The following is a 13,381-nucleotide window of genomic DNA, read 5'->3' on the forward strand; positions in this document are numbered from 1 at the left end:
CATCCTCTCAGTGACTTTTACGCCTGACACCATCCTTCAGAAACAGTGGGAAGGAAAAAGCTATCCATCCTTTTCATTGTGAAACAAACTGAGGAGCAGTCAGTGGGGGTGACAAGCACACCAGCTGGCAAATCCATTTGCAACAATAACTGTGAAAAACCAACATTCTTATTCTTCAGACTTCCACCCCAACTCTTCACCCAGGAGTAAAAGAGAATCCATTATGCTGAAGATATTGTCACTTTCAAAGAACAAACTTTGCCTGCTTGACAAAAAACAAGGCAATGCTACTTGGCAATAAACAGGCTTGAAAGCTGCTCACCAGGAAACCCATGCAGCTGCATTTAAAGCAACCATGCAAACATATTTAGAAAGGTCTCAGAAACTCAGAAAACACCAGGTCAAATCCCCCTGTTCCTCCTCAATGACATCTGCATGCACTCAACTCCAGCAGCCCCACACCAAAGCACCAGTAAACCTGAGTCACATGCACAGCAGAAAGATTTCAAGGAAAGCCAGGTCCTTTAAACTGCACCTTGCCCATGAAATTCTACTGCAAAGCATGGGAATCTCTTGCTCTAATCTTTATAGACACTGGGGAAGGAAAAGCATGCAGGCATTTCTCTCCTGCCCTATTTCTACTCTACTGCACAGTCTGCTGTATACATACAATTCCTATATTGCTCTTCATACTTGCAAATTCTCAAGTGCTCACTTTGCAAGGGAAGAGCCTCGTCCTCCCCACCAGTGACATCTTCCCAAATGTTACACCAGCAGCCACCTACTGAAAGTTTAATCATCCCTAGAGGAGAGGCAGAGGACTGGCTTTGCTGTAGCAACTAACCAAGAAGTCTGACTGCTGCAGAGGGGGTTTCCTGATGCAGTGGGAGCTCTGGAAAATGATGCTGACAGATGGCAAATTTCTATATACAGAACTGAAGTAAGGATGTACTTGTACCACTAAGGCAGAAAAACATATTCAGGGGTTACACTGTGCACGTTTAGCATAGTTTCCAACTTTGCCAGTGTCAAACTGTTTCCAAATATAGCAAAACAGAAGAGTACAGTAATAGCTATGTACCCTACTCCTGCAAACAATTTTAAAGGTTCATAAAAGAAAAAAGAAGAAAGCAGGAATCACTGACCACTGCTTCAGTAAATATATACAATCCTTCTGTAATAAACTGTATAATAGAACCATTTTCCCTGTACATGTGATGTAATTTTGCATGTCAGCAATTTCCTATTCCTATCTACAAGCAGATAGTTGGGGAGTTGCGCTGTGTGTGCCAGAAAAGCTTTGTGCAGTCAGGTGTGGGAAACACCAGCTGCAAAACACAAAAACTTAGGAAAAATTGTAAGGCAAACTAGAAGCAATATTGGCTAGATTTACTATCTAAAATGGTATGCTTGCAAATGTGTTGGTTTTTTTAAGTGAATGTGTTTTTTCACAAAAAGGCAGGCCACATATTATGACCCTGAAAATTACTTTTTACTAAAACACAGTGATACATCCATGTGGATTACGGATGTCCTTCTATTTCTAGGCTGGCAAGCACCCAAATTCAAAGTAATCAAGTTGTTTTGCTCAGAGGTTCTGATCACATTCAAACAAAAGGAAAACCCTAAACCACTTGAGTCTCTCACAACAATAATATTTATGATGAGAAGTAGCTATGTTTCCTATATGTAGCCTGACACAGAATGTAAAACAACTTACGTGCTGCTTGCTGCAAAGACAGCAGCTGTAATACCTCTGAAGGCCTTTTCTTTCCCTGAACCTTCCTTGACCCCAAGCTCTCTTCCCAGCAATAAATTCTTTCTAAAGAGTGTGCAGGGGGGAAGGAGGGGGGATGGAGGGGAAGGGCAGGGACACTGCCTATCTGCCATAGCACCAGTTCCTGAAGGTTTAAGAGGAGACAAAGATGCCTGCTTGGGAACCTCACAGCGGACACGGGTGCTCACACAGGTACAGGAGTACAGGGCACTGCTCAATCTTCAGTACCCTCACGGGGCACAGTGGCCCGGGCTGCTGGCCATGCACAGCCAGCTGGCCCTGCAGCCAGGCCAGGGGTCACTCCCCTCCCCTTTGCTGCTCGGGATCACCATCCACCCTCTGCCCTGTCTGAATCGGGTCAATGTAATTTTCATTCTGAGTTTTCCTCCAACTTCATTGAATAGAAGGAGCTACAGTTTCAAAAGCAGAAGGCTAAGGGGCAAAAACATTAAGTAGCTACTTATTTAACAAAGCAGTAGAGAACAGCAGCCTTCTCTTCTCTAAGCTGCAGACAAGACCTTTAACTGCCTGAAGAGCCAAAACCCCTTCCAATTCTATTTTATCATATAGATGTCATGAAAACTTTTTGAAAACTGGGCTATGCTGTAACTCACACGGCAGCTCCCTAAGGTCAAGTGTCAGGAAGCCAGGCAGAAAGCTCAGGCCCTGCGTGGCCCCGTGCCAAGAGGAGAGGAGGTCTCCATGTCCTGCCAGGCGCCAGCAAGGAAACCCATGTGGAGACACCGTCTGCCAGGCTCTGGCACGGCGTCCCTCGCGCACGCACAGCCCCAGCCCTGCTGCTGCCAAGCTGCGGGGAGAACCCCAACTCCTGCTCCTCAGGAACCTCTTCAGGCTCCCAGCTTTGATACTCAGATTTTCCTAGAATGAGAACTCAAGAAAAAGCTCAAAACCACCCCCAGCTGTTCCTTACTGGTTCGCAGAAATGCTTGGGGAAATTGGACCTCGAGGCTTGGCACCAATGCACCAAGCACAGGGGAGCCTGGGAGTTATGGGATACATGCACAAATCACCCCCACCCCCCAAAAAATCCCAAATAGTGCTTTGATACAGACTGAAACAGTAGAATTCTGCTGGGCTCAAAGCAGCCCAAGGTGAAGGCACTGCACTGGCTCCCATAATAAGGACTTGGTTCAGGAAGTTCAGCAAAGCACACACCCTGACTCACAGCATCATCTGGACTGGAGTCTGTAACAGAAGCCATAAAATACCGACGTGCTCTGAGGCTGCTCTCAGTGATATGCCAGCCCTTACTACAGAGGTTCAAATGCTGACATGTGACAATCCAGACCACGACAACATTTTCAAAAAATAGACTGGAGCAGGAAGAAATTCTGTTGCTTCTGTCCCGTCTGTTCTCCAAGTGAAAATGAAATGAAAATAAAAATCTGCTTTAATTGTAATAAGATCTAGTACTGGCTCCCAAAAGGAATTATCCAGGAGCAAGGAAGGAAGGCAGAAAAAGGTTAAAAAGCAAACACACAGCAAACACTCACTTCCTTCTTAACATGCAGAACCTCTTCCTCTGAAACACTACATTTCATTTTAGTACAACTGCAGGAAAACACAAGTTTATTGAAGCTGTTTTATCATTAACACTGATTCTTTTTTAATGTGAGAAAATGCTGATCATGATTGAGAGATGTATTTTTGCTTAAGGTAAGACACATCATCCCCAAGAAAACGATTAAACAGAGATCACAAGGATGCATTACAACAGCCTCGCTGCAGCACCCCTGCTTGTTTCCTATTAAAATCTCCACAGAATAATTGCCATAATTTATAGAGCCAAGATCACATCTGCAAAGATTAAATATGCAGTTTCATTCATCAGCCCAACAGCCTGAAAAGAAATGTGGATAAAGTCATGGCACAGAAAGCTCCTGAGCATCACAGCTGTGCTCAGCTCCCACACTGGTATCACCTACACAGCCTGAAGTAACTGCAACACAAGCAGATGGAAGGACAACACTACAGCTAATACCACATAGCACCAAAAACTCCCTGTCCCAGCCTTTGCTTCCTTTCCTTTATGGAGACATCGCCAAGTTGTGACTTGCTGAATCTTTCATGTTCTGTTTCACATCAAACACTGTTTCTCAGAAAATACACAGTTTGAACATACACAAGTGGTAAGATCAAAACATAGGGTAGAAGTACAACAGATGGCACAGTTAGTCAATAATTTTCTGCATCATGATCATCATCAATCAGCTTTGGTACATGCTTCCCAAAAATACGTATCTTCACACTGAAGTGATATGAATTGGAATTAGCTTTTCAAGATTTTGCTTCCTCTAGCTCCTTCAATTCATCACATCTATCCAGCCCTGTTTACTGACTATATGACAGGGGCATCAGACCCACTGAGCAAGAGGTCAAGGTCTCACAGCACACCTGTTTATCTACAATGACTGTAAGAAACCTCCTGTCAAATATTTTTGAACAAAAAAAGCATTCCAAGAAAATGCGGCACTGCTGCAACCTTTCCTTCAAAGCATATGAAAAACAAGATCCTGAATACACCTCTTTTTATGTTTTGAACACAGAGCCCTCTAGGTTACACAAAAAAAAAATTGAAGCAGAGAAGGTTGGGATGTTGTAGCAGGAGAAGGGAGCTGCCACTTTGCTTAAGTAGAAGCTAAGTTGGCCTTTGCCAGAAAAACAAACAAAAACAGTTCTACTTTTGTAACATTAATCATCTTCTCACTCAGCCTCTCCTATGGTAATCTTTGGGTTCAAATTCTTACTTATTTGTTTCCTCCCACTGTTGCCAAGTTAAAAATTATATTCATTACTCAGCCATTAAAAGGCTTTTGCTTCCTTTCAGCATCAATAGGCCTTTGATCATCAAGCAGTTCCCAGGAGTAAGCCTGATCTTTTCCTAAGAACTGAGCCCCTGCAGCGCCCGGCGACTTTTGCAGGAACTGGGAACTCTCAGATGTTCTTCAAACATGACAGATCCTTCATAGACTGAACTTAAACCCCAGTGCAAATGGCTATGCACTTAAAAACACACCAAGATTTCTCAACCTGTGGTCCACGAACCACTGAAGTCTCAAAAGAGGAAAAAGCAGATTTGTCAAAAGATGCAAATAACTGACAGTAACAACCTTTTTTTGGTGCCTATTCAAGAAAGGCAAACAAGTGAAAAGTTTATGACTTGGACTTTCCCTCACACCCTGAAATGCTTAAAATTATTATTTAGCCATAAACTGCCACGTACAACAGCAGCTTAGGAAATCTGAAAAAATGTGACAATCATAGAGCACATAACTATGGTGCCATAGCCGAAGACCCGAAAAAACGAAGAGGCAGCATCTGCACTTGTGATGCTGCAGAATATGAAGTCTCTAAAGTAACCCAGGCTTTCAGCCTCTCCCCATGTAGGTGACGTTAATAGAACAGTCAGAAAACGTGTTAATTATAAGTTAGACGGGGAACACGAAAGCTGTCATTCTCCATTTAAATGCAAATATATTAGAAGGACTTTTAAGAAGGTGTGATTGTGTGAAGTGTAATTACAAGGAAAGCAGACAAGGAGGTGATGAATTTAAGGCTTTGTTTGTTCTGGATGTGGCAGGCAAAGCAGGAAATGTGAAAAATTTAAATCACCGGGTATGTGCAATGAAAAAAATCCTGACCGCTTTGCCTGTGCAAGGCGTTCTGTACGCGGCAGGCTCAGGCACACATCCCAGGATTTCCTCAAGCCACGTGAGTGGTCTGACTGCCATCCAGCCCCGAAGGCATGCGTGTCTTTGTGGGTAGGTGAGTAAAGATCTGCAACTCCCGTGCTATTTCAGAGATCGGGTATGCGAGAAAGAATCCAAGCTGCTGGCGCCTTGGCTGCAGCTGATGGAGCAGCTCTGGAAGTGCAGCCTCGGATGGGACCTGAGTCCGAGGCGAGTTCCCCAGATTTTAAGAGCCCTCTCATAGCTGCACACCAGGCAGCCTCGATTGCGGTGACCCAACCGTGACAAGACTGAACTTCCATGCGAACAGCATCTGCAGGCAAGAGGAGCCCATCCATGTCTCTTCTCACCTCATCAGCAAGGATCAAAAAAGTTACCTTTGTCAGGGTACAGATAAAACAGCTGCCCCAATGGGTTTATTTTGCAGAGGTGACAGTGAAAAGTAAGTTATTCTAAACTTTACTCTCTGTATCAAAAGGGGAAGCATCAATTTGCCTCTAACTCATCTACACTGCTCTGTTGCACAGCTGAGCAAACATTTTCACCCAGCCCCAAGTGGCTCCTCGCAGAGAGGACCCAGGGCCAATCTGGTCAGGCTCAGCTGGTACGCCCAGATCCCTCTGACAGCGTGCTACATCCTGCCTTTGTCTGAGAATCCGCTTCCATGGAGAATCGGCATTCCCTGCTGAGCAGATCCTGCTCCAACCGAGAGGGAACTTTGACTCACCCACGATTTTCTCAGAAGTGACCTTTCCCCATTTTTATGGATTTAAAAGTCAGCTGCAGTCACGGAGTCTCTCATCCACAAAATGCAAGCTGGCATTATCCCCGACTTGCCACAGGGCAGGCACAGGGACGCTGGCACAGCAGGGTCACCAGCCTGTGCCCCAGCCGCTGTTGCACAACTGCTCCAGCGGCACTTCCCTGCCTCCGCAGCACCTGGAGCTTGCTGCCAGCTGCATTTTTCCCTTAATGAACACGGAGCTAAAGCACTTGGCAACTGCCGTGAACTGAGCGTGTAGACTTGAACTTGCATGTGGCCATGCCAGAGCAGCACAGGGGCAATTTGGATTAAGTCAGTGTTCGGGTAGTAGGCAGGCAGCAAGAGAAATTAAGGTGAGGAGACCCATTAGAGACTCAGCTTGACACGTTCTGCTCTCCACCAGGATTAACAGCACCTGGAACACCTCAGGTAGTAGACAGGCAGCAAGAGAAATTAAGGTGAGTAGACCCATTAGAGACTCAGCTACACGTTCTGCTCTCCACCAGGATTAACAGCACCTGGAACACCTCTCGCTCCTTGGAAATGGACTGCCCTGCAGCATTACTCCCTCCCACAGTGCTTCTTCCTCTTGATTATCTACATGTCACTTACAATAAAAACCATCATGCATTTCTCCTGATTGTTTAAGTCAGCCTGAGACATGTAAACAAATTTAACTCATTGTCTTACAAACCCCAGCTCAGGAAAATTATGTGACTGAAGTAAAATCGGTGGAAGAGTGCCAAAATCTCAAGTTTTGTTAAGCCTGGCCAGATCCTCCAGCACTCTGCACTTCAGTGCCCGGCTTCAGCTGTTATCTCTAAGCCAAATCTTTCTGGCAGGGCTCTTTGAATCAGATCCATGAGAACAGGAGCAGGGTAACCACCACATGGTGAGCAGCAATCTTTTCAGAGCATGAACATGTGTGCACAACTGCCCAGCACGGGGACAAGGGGCTCCCCAGTGGAAACAGAGGCAGGATGGTGATATTTTATTAACTCACCCACCACTAGCACAGTATCAGTGTCTCTAACACTGACAAGGCACACTTGAATAGTCAGAAGTGGTTATCAGCTGCTGCCCGAGCAGTCTGAAAGCTTTCTTCAGTGAAGTGGTGCATGAAATCTCCCACTGTACCCATCTGCCTCTGAATTCCCCATCTCAGTGGCAGAAACCCAGCACCTGGGATGAACTTTTGTAGGCTTGCCTGGGAAAATGCATAGGGTACAACCTACATTCTACCTTATATAAAGCCTATCCTACCTGTTCATTTGTTTTTGCCCCTTTTGCTGTTATTGTTTTTCAGTAAAATCAACAGGTTTAAAGGCAGCAAGAGAACTGTGCGTTTGCAGTAGCAATGCACAAAAAGCAGAATGTAAAAATGAAATCAGGTTTCTATTTCTTTAAAGTATGCTCTAAAACAATGTTCTTTACTGGTAAACCATGAGAGATTAGGTTAAAAGGCTGTTGCAAACTAGTACTATCTGAAAAGGAACCAAATATTTAAGGGATCAAGAAAAAGCATTTTTATCTTACATATTAATTTCCCAGTCCTATTTTAATTCATTTTTTCACACAATTGCAACATTTTGGTTCATACACATTTCCACCTTAGTGGTTATAGGAAATTAAGCCATGCTTGCTTAGACCTGGTGTTTCTTCCCACCCGATATCCAAATATTTTATTCCTCATGTAGCACAGAAGTACTCAGTCAAACAAAGCCCGATGGTCCCCCTCCAACCCACTTACAATTTCTCCAGCATCCTCATAAAAATGATAAAGCTTTGAAAGAACTCTCAGCTAAATGTCCTTAAGATAAAAAGCAAGTTACAGCAATGTAAAAAAAGAAAAATAACAATCTAGGTGATATCAGCTGTTCAATTTCAGAAAACTAATGTTTAATTTTCTATGTGAAATACTTTTTCAAGTTAAATCAAAGATTCAAATCTTACCATCTATTTTACTACCTTAGTTCTTTGTGAGGATACTGAAATGCTTACTGCATGTGCAGAAAGTCAAATGCAGTAAATTTTCTATTTTAGGACTACATTAAAATTATTCAAGTGGACACGTCTTTTGTTCATTGATTTAAGAATTTCCTAAATGCCACTAAAAAAAACCCCAACATTACTGTTTTCCACCACAGTAAAAAAAAAGAATTTCAACAAGATACATAGTTCATAGAAGAAAACCCAAAATGTTTAGTGAGCAGCTGCTCGATGGGTGTGCATTTTAAACCCCTTCTCACACAACGCTTCTCCTCACACAGCCCCCATCCCTGCACATCTGGCCAAGTGAATGTATCACTGGTTTTTCCCCAGGAGCCTGCTATCAGCTGACCTTGTCCCTGCTCTGACAAGCAGCTCCTATTCCATCAGTCACTCTGCCATGTGGCCCACAGGTGCCACAACGTACACGTACTGCCACGTTCTCACTTCACACACAGCTCAGCTTAGCTTGGCTCCCTTCAGCCATCCCCAAATCCCCCTTTCTTAAAGACATGACTTCATCCAGCTTGTTGTAAATGCTGTCAGACAGCTTGAGAGGGCTGGCAGTGAGACCTCTGCAGAGCCCAAGAGCCTTTCACCTCAGATTTCCTGCACAGTCCAAAGGATTCTCCTTTCCTCCCTCCGTGGCCATCCCAGCTGAGGGCCAACACAGGCTGCTGGAGCTGACAGCTCAATGCAGCTCAAAGCCCAGCGTGTAAAATGTAACATCAGCCTGAGAATTGCTCCTTTCCCGACTGCAAACCTGAAGCTGTTCAAAGAATTAACCCCACATCAAATGCTATCAGTGGTTTAATTTGCTGTGAAGCATATCAAAAGCAAAACCTGCAAATATGAGCATTTGAAACTGTCTCAGAAATATGGATATGTGCAACACTGCCTCCTGAATCTTTAATTCCCTGCAACCTATTAAACACAAGAGCAACTTCATAACATTTCTTGTGAAACATTCTTACTGTAAGTCCTTCCCAAACAACTGAGTAAATCAAATCTAACATGCTCAGAACAGGATAGTACTGTAACTAAACTGAGATTCAGAAAAGTTAAAAAACATGAAAGAGATTAATTCTTTCATACTTTCATAGGAATTAGCAGCAAACACATCACGCATGAAAGAAAGGTTTCCTATCCTTTTGAGTTTTTCACTTACATAAAACATTTACTAAGAAACAGGTTGGACAAGTCTTATCTGCATAGCAAGGACTATGTAGAAGCACAGCAAGATTAGCAATGTTTGTTGAAAAGATCTGTTTATATGCTGAAAAGCCTATTTAAAAATCTTTCCTGCATTCTCTGCCAGATTATTCCAGAAGTATTTTCTAGTTTTTTTCATCTACACACAGAAGGGCCTGCTAACTTTCCTATGGTTTCTATCTGTTTTTCCATTTTATTAAGAGGTGCACATGCTCTGTAGCCGACTACCTCTCTGTGCTGGAGTTTCAAACTGCAGTCGAATCATCAGCCTGAACAAAGCAGCTCATTGTCATTCTGAAAGAACTTGGCAAGTGTTCAATCTAAGCAAGAGCAATAATCCATGACAGGGTGCATTAGGCAGGTACTGATGCATACCTAATGCACACTGCAAAGCATATCCCTTTCCAAAATACACTCTGAAGTATCTTATCTTTCCTTTTTCCTGCTCTTTAAGAACGTTTACATAAGCTGTTACTTTTAGCAACTGCAAAGAGCTATCCCTTTAAAGAATAATAATAAACTGGCTACAAATACTTTCCCACTTCAATTCTGTACACAATTATTCAACATATTTCTGGTTTTCCAATTCAAAACCAAAAAACCAAACCAAAACAACAATAAAAAAACCCAAACCAAACACAAGCCACGTTTTCACCAGATCATATGCATCTCTGTTGGAAAAGCACCTATTTTCCCTTGGTACTGGAAGCAGGCTGAGAAACAGGCAAGTGCTCAGCTCCACCATCATTAGCCACACTTGCGTGCAGGCAGTGGGAACTTCACCCTCTGGCTTGCACCAAAGCAACAGCCAGCTCCCGTTCCCACGGGACAGCAGCACGGCTTTGGCACTGCCGAGGCCACTGCAAACACTGGAAACCTCGGAGCTGCCTGCCGCAAGCCTGGTGCTGGCTGTGCATCTGTGTGCGCCTGGCAGAGCCCAGCAGGCACCGGGCACGTCCCGGACGTGCCAGGAAAGGCTTGAGCAGCACAGGGGCTTCTGCAGGCAGGTGAACTCAGGCATCCTTGCCTAAGGCAGCACCGGCAATCCAGGAACCATCTTGGGAAAAGGGAGTGCAGCTGGGAGCCAGCAAGGCCAATTCCAAAGCACTTTACCTCGCCTCCCTGAGCAGCACCTGAGCGCTCCTGGAGAACGTGTTCCCTGCTAACCATGCCCTATTCTGGAAAGCACACAGCTGTACACCAAACCGACAGCCAGCTCAACACCCAGCTCACAGTTGTTGCACCTGCTGCTGCCTAACCCAGGTGAGATATCTGAAGGATGGACACAGTTCCTCTAAGGACTAATGTATCTTGAAAGGCATTACCACTGACATGATAATGTCAACGTGCCTCTGAGCACATCTCCTCGGCTGCCTAAAAACATGAGGTATTTTATGCGAACCACGTAACACAGCAACCCCATGATTTTCACAGGGAGGCAGAGGGACAATGTATTTTCTAGCTGAAGTAGCAAACTACTACATAGCAGGAGTTATCTGCCAATAATTGGGCAATGTGCTGATTAATACTTTTTCTGGGTTGCCTAAGGACACTGCATGCATGAGTATCTTGCCACTATTAATTAATCACTCTTTGTGCTTTTATCCTGGTAGAATTTACATGTTTCACACAGTGAATCCCCTGAATGAGGCAATTTCTACCTCCAAAAGCACTTACTATTGTCAGTTTATTTGCCCTGCTTAGCCCGATGCACAGATTGGCAATAAATCATCATTCTTAGCAGCTGAAGTGTTTAGTGTCTTTCATTCAATATTCTTTCCTCCTCGCTGTTCCCCCTGGAAGTACAGTAATCATGTGCTGAATAGTCATTTACAGCACTGCAATTAAGAGATTATTCCATTAGGCTTTGTATTTCTATCCGGTTTTATGTTTCCATTAAAAGCACTTTGTTAAACAATTGAGCAAACAACTTCATGCAACAGCAGGAGCCTCATGAGCTGATGCCTGTCAGTCAGAGCCCTGTGAAGCAGCCCGGGATGGGCAGGAGGTGCTCATGGGTCCACAGAGACCCTCCTCTTAGGCAGGGTTCCAAAAACAGGGACAGGACAGGCAGCACAACTGCACATGGGCCAGTGTGGCATAAGCAATCAAGGTAGTGACTGCTGCCAAGAGATTGGGTGGAACTGGGGAAGAGTACCTGCCAGGACACCTGGGAGTGGGTGCATTCCTCTGTAAACACAGCCTCATTTCTTGTGCCTCTAAGAGCAGAGCAGAAATTGTCAAGGAAGTTCTACTTCCATGAAAACTGACCACCTCTTTAAGGAGCAAAACCTGACAGCCAAAGGAAGTCACATCTGCCTAGGCAATGACTGTGGTGATTTCACCCCAAGCTTGTGACTAAGGCTGGAAAATCACACCAAAGTTCCTCAAAAATACACATATGGAGTTTCACCAGGTACATCCAGCATTCTGACCACTCAGTGGACAGAAAAGCCACTCAGGTGACTCAGGGCACCTTCCAGGGAATATACCACCTTCTCTGATAATGCTCTTCCAAGCCTGTGCCCTTACAAGTATTTTCACGGCAAAGTCAATGAGTTCCTGCCCTCAACACCATGGTGGCAACAGACTTGGGAGGAGAATGAATCAGCGCTGCCTCTCCCCGGGGCTCCTCATCCCTGCCCTCCCACACGTGTTCCCAACACCAGTCACTCCCTGCCCTCAGGATGAGGCAGGAGGTCTGTGCTCTGCTCACCGAGGAACAGGGCAGATGCCTACAGGAACCACTGAGCTCCTGGAGAAGGTTTTACATTCTTACATGCAGGCTGCTGGACTTTTCCTCACCCCCTGACTGCCTGCCCAGAGCTACACTCAATGCCAAGCACAGAAAGCCCCTTGAACAACCCTTGTCCAAGCAGACAGCTTCCTGCATCGTCACAGGGATGCGCTGACTCAGGATTGCTTCATCTCTCTGTACTCTCTCGCTGGCCCCGAAATTCATTCATGACACATCCACAAACAGAATGAATAACACCCCCAACAGCAGCTGGCACCTCACATAACCCAGGTAACATCCAGCCAAGCCATCTGTAGAATGCTAGGTATTTTCAAGAAAATACAAGTTGATCATAATAATTTGGAACTACGGGATAACATTCTCTACACACACTTTTTAACACATTCAGTAACGTTTCCATCTTGCCCAATTTCTTGGTTACCACAGTGACTAAGCATAGGCTGAAAAAAAGAGTAAAATTCTGCAAAGCAAAACTTGCTGTAAGTATTTCTGGAAGCCACTTGAAAAAAAGGAAGTAAGGAAAGTCTCACTATTTATTCATTTTCTGTTTTTCTAGAAACATCCATTAATCCTCAGAACAGTCCTTAGAATCCTTCCCAACTAGCAAATTGCGCCTTAACTTCCCATTTTTTCACTTAACAGCCCTACTTAGAAATGTGGAGCTTGTAGTAATGCATACAACAGAGAAAGAACACAGGAAATTGTAAGGTTAACATCCCTCCCTCTTCTACATCTCTTTTTCTGTCACTCCTCAGTTTCAAGCTGTGAATCAGGAATCCATTTTGAGCACTTGCTTATACACATGCAAAACCCATTCTCTGTGTAAAAGCTCCAGGTCAAGAATTCTTTTTGAGCACAAGCTCAAGCAGAGCTCTTTACCAGGAACATCCTTTTGAAGAGGACTTGAAAACTTAAAAGTCAAAGGAAACTAGAAAATTAGATACTAGCATAAATTCCTCTTTTCACTGAAGTACAACATTGCCTTATAATACACAGTTTAAGTCTCTCAAATGATATGGAAGGAGAAGACCAGCTGGAACCCAGTGTACAAGCTGAAGGCTGCGATTTGGCCCCAAATGAGGACAGCATAGAAAGATCCAGAGGAACCAATAACATTTGGAGCAGCAGCTGTAACAACACCGTGTGTGCTCACCCTGCTGAGCCCTGGCACA

The 13,381-nt window shown here is 44.4% G+C and overlaps 1 protein-coding gene across 2 annotated transcripts in view; it reads right to left on the bottom strand.

Annotated features, from left to right (window-relative positions):
* The window catches only part of AFF1 (AF4/FMR2 family member 1), a 67,200-nt gene that overhangs the window by 44,381 nt on the left and 9,438 nt on the right, over positions 1 to 13,381 (bottom strand). The window lies entirely within an intron of this gene.

This window comes from Passer montanus, unplaced genomic scaffold (genome assembly GCF_014805655.1).
Source record: "Passer montanus isolate IOZ18808 unplaced genomic scaffold, ASM1480565v1 scaffold23, whole genome shotgun sequence".
Lineage (NCBI taxonomy): Eukaryota > Metazoa > Chordata > Aves > Passeriformes > Passeridae > Passer > Passer montanus.